General features: G+C 38.6%; 1 protein-coding gene across 2 annotated transcripts in view; it reads left to right on the top strand.

The window, feature by feature from the left end:
* Positions 1-11,460, top strand: part of ZNF565 (zinc finger protein 565) — a 33,976-nt gene that overhangs the window by 573 nt on the left and 21,943 nt on the right. For both annotated transcript variants that reach the window (XM_028123574.2, XM_028123573.2), the window contains exon 2: positions 11,261-11,422. The gene's annotated coding sequence lies outside the window, so the exon portion shown is untranslated. The remainder of the gene's footprint in view (positions 1-11,260; positions 11,423-11,460) is intronic.

Genomic DNA, 11,460 nt, shown 5'->3' with positions numbered 1-11,460 from the left:
GTGTGCGGTTGTGGCCGCCTGGCTCCAGGGTGTAAGTCTGGTTGTGTTTGTGTAACCATGTGTGATACTGTGTGTTGGGGTGTGAGGTCCTTGCTACTGTGGGTGATAACTGTGTCTCTGTTGTGTATGTGTGACTGTACGCCTTGTTCTTGGGAGTGCGGGTGTCTGTGCGGTTATGATTCCATGTCTCCAAGGTGAGCGTATGGTTTTGGTTGCACAGTATTGTAGCCGCGTGTGGTATTGTGTGCAGTTGTGTGTCTGTGACTGTGTGGTGACAATGCGTGTGTATCCCTCTTGTGTCCCTTGGAGTGTGTCTGTGAAACGGTGGCTGTGTGTGGTGCTGTTTTTAAGTGTAACGTGTCTTTCTTTGCCGGTGTGAGTGTGACTGTCTCAGAGTGAATGTTCAGTTATGACTGGTTGGTGTTGGGTGGGCCGGAGTGCCAGCCATTATGTGTGTCCCCCAAGTGGGTATGTGATTGTGATTGTGTGAGACATTTGTGGATATTGGTTTGGAAAGGCTGTGATTATATGAGAGTAACTCTGCGAATCGTGGTGAGTAGAATTGAGTAACTGTGTATGTCTTTTTAGTGGGTGTGAGATTGTGACTATGTATAAGGGCCTGGAGATGTCTGTGATTGTGTAGTTTTGTCCTTGTGTGTTTCAAGAGTGGATGTGTGGTTGTATTTGTGTGACACTGACCATTTGTGTCCGACCCAGTGTGCTGATGTGAGGTGCCTGTGACTCCAGTATGCTGACCGTTGCAGAATCTGTGAAGTTAGAACAGACTGTAGCCCTGGATAGTGATAGCCTCAACCTTTACCTGTGACACTGGGATTGGTCATGATGTCCAGTCTTCTCTTGACTTCTGTCTCCTGTGTGGAGATCAAAATGTTCTGCTTACTCACAATTCCTTTTTTTAAAAGTCTTCTCCAAGAAGATGTTGAGAGGAAAAGGAAAGAATTGCTATTGAACATCCAAAAGCTAAGCTCAAGATGCATCAGTTTTTCTTCTTTCCCTGAGACCCTTCTTGTTTTTCAGGATGTGCTTTTCTTTTCTTTTTCTGAAACTTCTTGCCTAACTTCTCTTCCCCCAAAGGACCTGGTCTGCAGTATATTGCCATTGGAGTAAATTATTGAGAGCCCTTTAGGTGAACTGAAAGGTCCATATACCCCCTACTTCCTGCACACCTAATGTTCAATAAAATTTTTTTAACTTTTCAGGATGCCTGGGTGGCTCAGTTGGTTAAGCACTTGCCTTCGGCTCAGGTCTTGATCCTGGAGTCTGGGATCGAGTCCCGCATCGGGCTCCCTGCTCAGCAGGGAGTCTGCTTCTCCCTCTGACCCTCCCCCCCTCATGCTCTCTTTCTCTCTCTAGCTCATTCTCTCTCTCAAATAAAATCTTTTAAAAAATAGATTTTTTTAAATTTTTCATTTTGAATTAGTTTTAGACTTAAAACTCTTGCAAAAATAGAATTCCCGTATACTGTTTTTTCAAGATTTTATTTTTAAGTAATCTCTATACCCAGCATGGGGCTCGAACTCACAAACCCAGAATCAAGAGTTGCACACTCCACTGACTGAGCCAGCCAAACACTCCAGAATTCCCATATATTCTTAACCTGTTGCCCCATTTTACCATTTTATGGTTATGTTTCCATTTTCAATAATCACAGTACATGATCAAAACCAGGAGATTAACATTGATACACTACTACTAACTAATATACGAACTTTATTCAAATTTCATCAATGTCCCTTAGTGTCCTTTTTCTGCACGAGGATCCAATCCAGGATCATATGTTGCAGTTAGTAAGTCTTCTTAGCCTTCTTTGATCTGGCACAGTTCCTCAGTCTTTGTCTTACTTGACCTTGACACTTGTAAAGAGTACTAGCCATTTATTTTGTAAATTCTGCATTGTAGAATGTTCCCCAATTTGAGGTTGTCTGATGCTGCCTTGTGATTAAATTCAGAGTATGCTTTTGGGACAAGAATATCCCCAAAGTGATGTGTTCTTCTCAGTACATCATATCAGGAGATCCAAGAGGTCAATTTGCCTCATTATTAGTGGTAACTTTAATCACTTGGTTAAAGTGGTGTCTTCCAATTTCTCCACTGCAAAGTCACTATTTTTTCCATTATAATTAACATGTGTCTTGTGGAGAAATACCTTAAACTTCTCATCTTCCACCTGCAAATCTTAACATTCATTAATTTTTGCCTGAAAATGTTATTACAGGCAATTGGCCAAATGGTGATTTTTAAATTTCCATCCTTCCTTCTACATTTATTAAATAGGATCCTACTGTTAGGAGATTTTCCTTCTCCCCCACTTATTTACTAAATTATGTATATATAAATTGGATTTTTTTTTCTGTAGGTTACAATTCATTACTGTCCCTCTGTCTTTGCTCAGATTACCCCAGATTTGGCCATTGGGAACTCCTTTAAGTTGACTCCTGTATACTTTCAATGTGCCCCCTTTATTATTTTTTTTAGTACTGCCATATTTTCTGGCACCATGAGATGTTCCAAGCTGATATTGTACTTTTGTTACCCAAAACTGGGTTTATCTCTTGGTGGGTGTGGAGCCAAAAGACAAAACCAGCCAAAGAATAGGAAGAGTTTTTCTTGCCCTAAGTAAGGGAGGACACCAGGGATCTTCCCTAAAGCAGTGTCTCCCTGAACAAAAGAATTGGGGAAGTTTTAAGCTAAGGGTACATATGTATTAACAAAGGGGCTTGTACAATGGGGAATTCAGCGTGGAACAGAGGCAAAAGTCATCTTAAAATGACTGACTCCGTGTCAAAGTCATGAGGGCCAGCAAAGGACAGCATCATCAATTGTCTGGCCCCAATTGGTCTGGTATCTGAGTGCTCAAAGGGGTTTAGATCCTGCAAATATAATTCAACAATGTACATCAGGTCAGTCTTCATTTTTGAATCAGCTCTGAATTTTACTGCTGATTTGTCGTTCCTGGTATGATTAGGTTATCTCCTGGCCTGATAGTGGCCGTTTGTTCTTAACATTCTTTCACAAGATGGCCAGAGGCCTAAAATGACTTTTCTTATATCAAGAAAGCTGTGTGTCTGTTTCCCCCCCCTCCCCCCTCAAGGACCCCTAACTCTTTCTGTTTACACTTTCCCAGCCCCAGTTCTGGAACATGTACATTTCCCAGGGAACACTGGCTCCTTTTAGTAGAAAATGATATTTAGAAACCAAGATTAGGGGACGCCTGGGTGGCTCAGTTCTTAAGCGTCTGCCTTTGGCTCAGGTCATGATCCCAGGGTCCTGGAATCAAGCCCCACATCGGGCTCCCTGCTCCGCGGGAAGCCTGCTTCTCCCTCTCCCACTCCCCCTGCTTGTGTTGCCTCCCTCTGCTGTGTCTCTCTCTGTCAAATAAATAAATAAAATCTTAAAAAAAAAAGAAACCAAATTAAGATACACTCATTGCTTCTAGGTACTCTCAGCTATGAAGTATACATATCTATACACACACACGCACACACACGTCTGTATCTATTGGTATGAATACACTGATAATCCGTTGCTTCATATGCTATCTCTAATTCCAGTTTAATACCAGGGGGTTTATTCCAGCCTTCTCCATTTCCTTTTATTTTTTGGTAACTCCTTTCTCTGACTGAGAAAATGACAAAAGTTGACTCTTGGGATGTCTGGGTGGCTAAGCGTCTGCCTTTGGGTCATGACCCCAGGGGCCTGGCATCAGTCTGCGCGAGGCTTCCTGCTCAGCAGGGAGCCTGCTTCTCCCTCTCCCTCTGCCCTTCCCCAGTGTCTCTCTCTCAAATAAATAAATGAAATCTTTTTTAAAAAAAAAGTTGACTCTTATTAACCACAATATATTTATTTATCTATTTGCTCAGTCCTAAGTAGAAAGTAGTTTAAGATTTGCTGACCTAAAATAAAACGAAATCAGAGAGGGAGACAAACCATAAGAGACTCTTAACTATAGGAAACAAACAAACAGAGGGTTGCTAGGTGGGTGGGGGGATGGGGTAACTGGGTGATGGGCTTTAAAGAGAGCACTTGATGTAATGAGCACTGGGTGTTATATGCAACTAATGAATCACTAAACTCTACTTCTGAAACTAATACACTATATGTTAACTGATTTTAAATTAAAAAAAATTGCTAACCTACACTCTCATACATCATACAGTTATTTTTATTTTTAGTCTTAGTGAAAATACAGTTTTCCTCACACCCTCCTGTATGGTAATGTTACTCATTTGTAATATAGTTGGTTCATTTGTTACTATTTGTATTTTATTTTCGATTTACACAATACATCCTGGTTGATTTTAATTATTTTTTGAGTACAGGAAACATTTCTATGTTTCTAAAAGCCTTAATTATTTTTGTTAAGATTTATTTATTTATTTATTTATTTGAGAAAGAGAGAGAGAGCACACACACATGGTGGGGTGGGAGGGGCAGAGGGAAAGGGAGAGAGAGAAACCCAAGTAGACTCCATGCTGAGCTGGAGCCCAACTCAGGGCTTGATCTCATAACCCTGAGATCACGACCTGAGCTGAAACCAAGAGTCAGATGCTTAACCAACTGTGCCGCCCAGGCACCCCTAAAAGCCATAATTAGACAAGAGATCTACCCAATCACTCCTCCACCATTCCTTCTCTCCCAATTCTATTACCCCATTCTTTCCACACTGTTCCCACTCATTGTAGGTAACCAATTTCATTAGTTTGTTGGGGTTTTTTATGTTTGAATATACATTAAAATATACAGAAAATTTAAACATACATAAAATTGGACACTCTATTTTTAAATGTACCATTCAGTGACATTGAGTACATTTACATTGTTGTGCAGCCATCACCATTATCCATCTCCAAAACTTTTTTCATCTTCCAAAACTAAAATTGTGCTCCCATTAAACAATAACTCCCCATTTCCCTTCCCTCTAGCTTCCACCTTTTGGCTATTGTGGATAATAGTGCTACTAACATTGGTTAACAAATATCTGTTCAAATTCCTGCTTTCTCTTCTTGGGGGCATATACCCAGAAGTGGAATTGCTGGGTCACATAGTAATTCTATGTTTAATTTTTTGAGGAATCACCATACCATTTTCCACAGATGCTAAATCATTTTACTTTCCAACCAGTAAAGCACAAAGATTCCAGTTTCTCCACATCCTTGCCAACACTTGTTACACACACATATATATATGCACACATAAATATTTATATTTTAAAATATTTTTATGATAGCTATCCTAATGAGTGTAAAATGGTATCTCGTGAATTTTTTTAAGTTTATTTTTTTAGTAATCTCTGTACCCCACATGGGGCTCAAACTCCCAACCCTGAGATCAGAGTTACATGCTCTGCTGACTGAGCCAGCCAGGCACCCCTCATTGTGGTTTTGATGTGCATTTCCCTGATGATTAGTGATGTTGGGGATCTTTTCATGTACTTTTTGGCCATTTGAATATCTTTGAGAAAAGTCCTTTGCCCATTTTTTAATTGGGTTGTGTTTTGTTGCTGAGTTATAAGAGTTTTCTATGTATTATAAATATCAATCCCTTATTACACACATTATTTACAAATATTTGTTCCCGGTCCATGGATTGTCTTTTTACTCTGTTGATAGTGTCCTTTAATGCACAAGTTTTTTAATTTTTTAAAAAGATTTTATTTATTCATTTGAGACAGACAGAGAACATGAGCAGGGGAGAGAGGCAGAGGGAGAAGCAGACCCCCATTGAGCTGGGAGCCCAACGTGGGGCTCGATCCCAGGACCCTGGAATCACGATCTGAGCTGAAGGCAGACCCTTAACCATCTGAGCCACCCAGGTGCCCGCGAGTTTTTTAATTTTAATAAAGTCCACAACGTACCTATTTTTTCTTTTGTTGCCTTTGCTTTCTTTGTCGTATCCACGAAATCATTAGATTAATAAATCCAATATTGTGAAAATTTTCCCCTATGGTTTCTTCTAAGAGTTTTATAGTTTTAGCTCTTATATTTGGATCTGTGATACATTTTGAGTTAATTTTTGTATATGGTATTAGGTAGGGGTCCATCTTCATTCTTTTGCATATGGATATCCAGTTTTCCCAACACTATTTGTTGAAAAGACTGTCCTTTTCCCCATTAAATGGTCTTGTCTATTCCTGTTGAAAAGTATTTGACCACGTATGTGAGGGTTTCCATTCTATGCTATTGGTCTAGATATCTGACTTTATGGCAGTACCACACTGTTTTGATTACTGTAGCTTTGTAATAAGTTTTGAAATCAGTGTTCTTTGTTCCAATGAACAGTGTTCAGTGTTCCAACTTTGTTCTTTTTCAAGACTGTTCCTTCAGATTTTGTGTGTATTTTAGGATGAACTTTTCTATTTCTACAAAAAACATCATTGGGTTTTGATAAGGATTGCATTGAATCTGTATATCCCTTTAGGTAGTATTGATAACTGTCTTGGTCAGCTGAGGCTGCTCAGAGTTATGGAGGCTGGAAGTCTGAGACCAGGGTGCCAGCATAGTTGGTTTCTAGTTAGGGCTCTCTTCCTGGCTTGCAGATGCCCACATTCTTGCTGTATCTTCACAGGAAAAGAGAGAGAGAGAAAGCAAGCTCTCTCTAGTGTCTCTTTTTATAGGCATACTAATAGGACTAATAGGACCCCCCACCTTAAAAACTCATTTAATCTTAATTACTTCTACTCTTACAAACTCATTTGATCTTAATTACTTCCACAATGCTCCTGTCTTCAAATACAGTGACAGTAGGTGTTCAGGCTTCAACATAAGAATTTGTCTTCCAGTCCTTGGGCACAGGATATCTCATTTATGTCTTCTTCCGTTTCTTTCAGCAGTGTTTTGTAGTTTTCAATGTGTAAGTCATTTCCTTTCTTGGTTAAGTTTAGTCTGAAATATTTTGTTCTTTTTTGATACTATCATAAGTGGAATTGTTTTTGGGTGCCTGGGTGGCTCAGTTGGTTAAGCGACTGCCTTCAGCTCAGGTCATGATCCTGGAGTCCCGGGACCACATCGGGCTCCCTGCTCAGCAGGGAGTCTGCTTCTCCCTCTGACCCTCTTCCCTCTCGTGCTCTCTATCTCTCTTTCTCTCTCTTAAATAAATAAATAAAATCTTTAAAAAAAAATAAGTGGAATTGTTTTCTTAATTTCCTTTTCAGATTGTTCATTATTACTGTGTAGAAATGCAACTGATTTTTGTGAGTTGATTTTGTATCCTACAACATTGCTGAATTTATTAGTTCTAACAGATGTGTGTGTGTGTATGTGTGGAATCTCTAGGGTTTTCTACATGTACGATCATGTCATCTAAGAACAGAAATAACTTTACTTCTTCCTTTCCAACTTGGATGCCGTTTACTTCTTTTTTCTTGCCTAAAGCTGCTCTGGCTAGGACTTCCAGTATGTTGATGAACATCTTTTCATATGCTTAAGGGCCATTTTTACATATATTTTGTGATTTATCTGTTCATATCTTTTTCCTATTTTTCTTTCAGTATTTTGTCTCAATGTTTAAGAATTCATTACATATGAGGGATATTAGTCCTTCATAGTGGTGTATGGGGCATGTATTTTCTTTTAGTTTGTCAGTTGTCTTTTAACTTTATTTATGGTGGGTTTTTTGGTTTTTTGGGTTTGTTTTTTTTTTGCCATTCAATTTTTTTTTAATGTTATGTAGTCAAATTTACCAATATTTTTTTTCATTACTTCTGGGCTTTGAAAGACTTTCTCAACCCCAGGATTAAAGAGGAATTTACCTGTGTTCTTTTCTAATACCTGTATGGTTTCATCTTTTTCCATTTAGATCTCTGATACATTTGGAGCTTAATTTTGTATATGGTATGAGGAATGGATTTAATTTTATATTTTTCAAATGGCTACCCAGTTTTCCCAACACCATTTATTAAAAACTTGTGATGCCATCAATCTCCATTATATACTAAATTTCCAAATATGCTTGGTACTATTTCTAGGCCTTCTCTTCTGCTCCACTGGTCTGTTCATCTATTTATGCACTACCACTATCTATTTATGCACTACTACTGTTTTAATTATAGAGGCCTTGCAGTATATTTTAATGTCTGGTACAGCCACATCCCAGAAGTCTGGATAGGATAGAAGTTTGTTGCAGTGGGGGTGCTTGGGTGGCTCTGTCAATTAAGTGTCCAACTCAGTTTTGGCTCAGGTCATGATCTCAGGGTTGTGAGATCGAAGCCCCACACTGGCCTCTGCACTGGGAGTGCAGCCTACTTAAGAGTCTCTCTCTCCTTCTCCCTTTGCCCCACCCCCACACTCCTGCTCACTCTCAAGAAAAAAAAAAGTTTGTTGCAGTGACTAGATCTAATTTGATTTGGGGGCATTTTGGGTTTTGGGTAGTCTTAAATTTGCTTCAAGCCAAATTCTTATTGTGCTTTTGATAAATTATGAGAAATAAAAAAATATAGTTAGTAGTACTTGATGTTTGTGAGTTAGTCATTATAGCAGGGTTTTAAATAAGGTCTTCGTCCCCACCCTTAGACATCAGGGCTCTGCAAACTCTATGAAATTTTATGCACAATTTTTGCAGGTATTTATTCATTTGATTTTTTTCTTTGAAGAAGGTTTAAGATTCCATAAGATTTTCAAAGAGATTCAAGACCCCTGAAAATTTAGAACCACAGGTCTAAAATCTTAGGACAGTGATACCTATTAATAGCCTTTGAGATGTCCAAAATTTGCAACCAACAATAGAGAAGCAGAAGAAATGTTCCATCATCTATTGCATTCATATTACATTCATATCCAGCTAATAAAAAATATGCTTACAAAATGTTAATCAGAACAATGAAAAGGATGTCATAAACAAAATGATAAATTAAAAAGGGCTCAAATTTTGCAAAGACCCCACCCAAAAATCTGATTAGTGATTGAACAGAGAAGAAATTCCCTGTATATCTGACACAATGCTTTCTGCTTTGCATACACTGCCTTATTAATTTGAACTCTCCTAAAAATTGGTCATTCATAGAATGTTTTTGATAATGAGGCTATATCAATGTACCAGGGAATATGAGTCAACATTTAAAAGACTGTTAAAGAACTTTTAGTTATTATTGGTTTTCAGTCACACTAATTTCCTTTTTTGTCCCTATTCGTGTCATAGACATTTTCTCAGTTGCTCATAATTTTCCTACTGCCAGGAAAATAAATACCAACTACCATTATGGTTATTTATTTTTAAATGGAAACAATATTGTTATGATTTTTATTATGAAAAACATAAACAATGCAAAAATAGAAACTTGCTAAAAATTCCTTCATCCAGAAATATTCTTAATATTTTGATGGATATAATTCAAATATTTTTTCTGTGTGATTTTATAGAGGGGTATCACATAATATATAAATTCTGTAACCTGCTTGCCTCATTTAATAATGCATTGACCATAGTACTGTTGCATTTTTTTAAAGATTTTATTTATTCATTTGAGAGAGGGGTGGGGGGGAGAGAGCACGAGTGGTGGGGAGGGACAAAGGAAGAGGGAGAGAGAGACAGCAAACTCCCTGCTGAGCACTGAGCCAGTCACGGGGCTCAATCCTGGACCCTGAGATCACGACCTGAGCTGAAGTCAGATGCTTTACTGACTGAGCCACCCAGCCTCCCCAGTACTGTTGTATTTTAAAATCTCTATATAGTATTTCATTATCAAGATTAATTTATAATATAAATAATAATAATAATATTAATAAATATTAATTTATTCATTGTATTGTCTATTAAAGAGTATTTATATTTCTGTAATTCAGTTATGAGCTATTTTTGTGCATACCACTTCATATATTTTTTATAATGAATTCCTTTGGGAATTAGACATTTACTAAGAATTTGCAAAGATGCGGGGCTCCTGGGTGGCTCAGTCGGTTAAGCATCTGCCTTCAGCTCAGGTCATGATCCCAAGGTCCTGGGATCGAGCCCTGCATCGGGCTCCCTGCTCCTCGGGAAGCCTGCTTCTCCCTCTCCCACTCGCCCTGCTTGTGTTCCTGCTCTCACTATCTCTCTCTCTGTCAAATAAATAAATAAAATCTTTAAGAAAAGAGAGAATTTGCAGAGATGCAAAATCCTGATCTAGAACTCAAGGAGACAAAATGCTATTTAAAAGTTATAGTCTTGAAGGGCACCTGGGTGGCTCAGTCAGTTGAGCATCTGACTTTGGCTTAGGTCATGATCTTGGGGTCCTAGGATTAAGCTCTGCATCGGGCTCTGGGCCCAGCTGAGAGTATGCTTGTCCCTCTCCCTCTCCTTCTGCCCCTCCCCCCACTCATGCTCTCTGTGTCTCTCTCTCAAATGAATAAATAAAATCTTTTTTAAAAGTTAAAAATGGGGGCGCCTCAGTCGTTGAGCATCTGCCTTCGGCTCAGGTCATGGTCCCAGGGTCCTGGGATCAAGCTCTGCGTCGGGCTCCCTGCTCAGCGGGAAGCCTGCTTCTCCCTCTCCCACTCCTCCTGCTTGTGTTCCCTCTCTCTGTCAAATAAATAAATAAAATCTTTAAAAAAATAAGTTAAAAATAAATAAATAAGATAAAATTTGTAGTCTTGGGGTACCTGGCTGGCCCAGTCAGTGAAGCATGTGATTCTTGACCTCAGGGTTGTGAGTTCAAGCCCCACGTTAGAGGATGAGATTATGTAAGGGAAAAAATTTTTTTAAAATAAAAGTTATAGTCTCTATTTACCTTTTTTTTTTTTTTGAGAGGGAGAGAGGGAGAGAGTCTTAAGCAGGCTCACTAGCCTGTGATCATGACCTGAGCTGAAATCAAGAGTTGGAGCTTAACCAACTGAGCCACCCAGGCACCTCTGTATTTACTTTTAAAGTGCAAATGATGTAATAGGTGAGATAATACTAGTATACAAATGTTCAAAATAAAGGATGATATAGGGCACTATTTACCCTGACAGTATGCTATGAGAATTCGTAAGAGGGAGATAACTTGTATGACCAGAGCAGTCATTGTCATGTCATGTCTAAGTCAAACTGATCTCATAAGAGCTCTGTGGAGGGAAATTAGTTTTCTTGAGTCCTATACAGGACTTGCAGTTTTCATTCTAATCATCAGAAATCCAAAGTGTATCCAATTGGGCAAAATGAGTTTGTAGCTGTTTGGAGAATAGTGGAGCAAGTACAGAAACATAACAGACCCATCTGACAAGAAGAGCTAAAACGAAGCACCACTTATACTAGGACATGGCCCTAATGACTTTTCATTTTTTTGCAGGCTCAACTATAGCACACGTGAATATAGTTACCAAATCAAGAAGTTTGCAACTATTAGGAGCTGACAAAGCAAAAACAAAAGCCATTCTGTGAAACTATAACTGTTTTTAGAATATTCTAAGCTATTATTTCATGTTCAAGGGAAGATTGTTTTAAAAAAAAAGTAAGTATTTTCTTTTTCATCTGCTATTTGGGAATAGC

The sequence above is a fragment of the Eumetopias jubatus genome, unplaced genomic scaffold (genome assembly GCF_037043125.1).
Source record: "Eumetopias jubatus isolate StellerSeaLion01/CBP00866 unplaced genomic scaffold, mEumJub1_p1.0 scaffold_10, whole genome shotgun sequence".
Lineage (NCBI taxonomy): Eukaryota > Metazoa > Chordata > Mammalia > Carnivora > Otariidae > Eumetopias > Eumetopias jubatus.
This window is presented reverse-complemented; position numbering and strand designations above follow the sequence as displayed.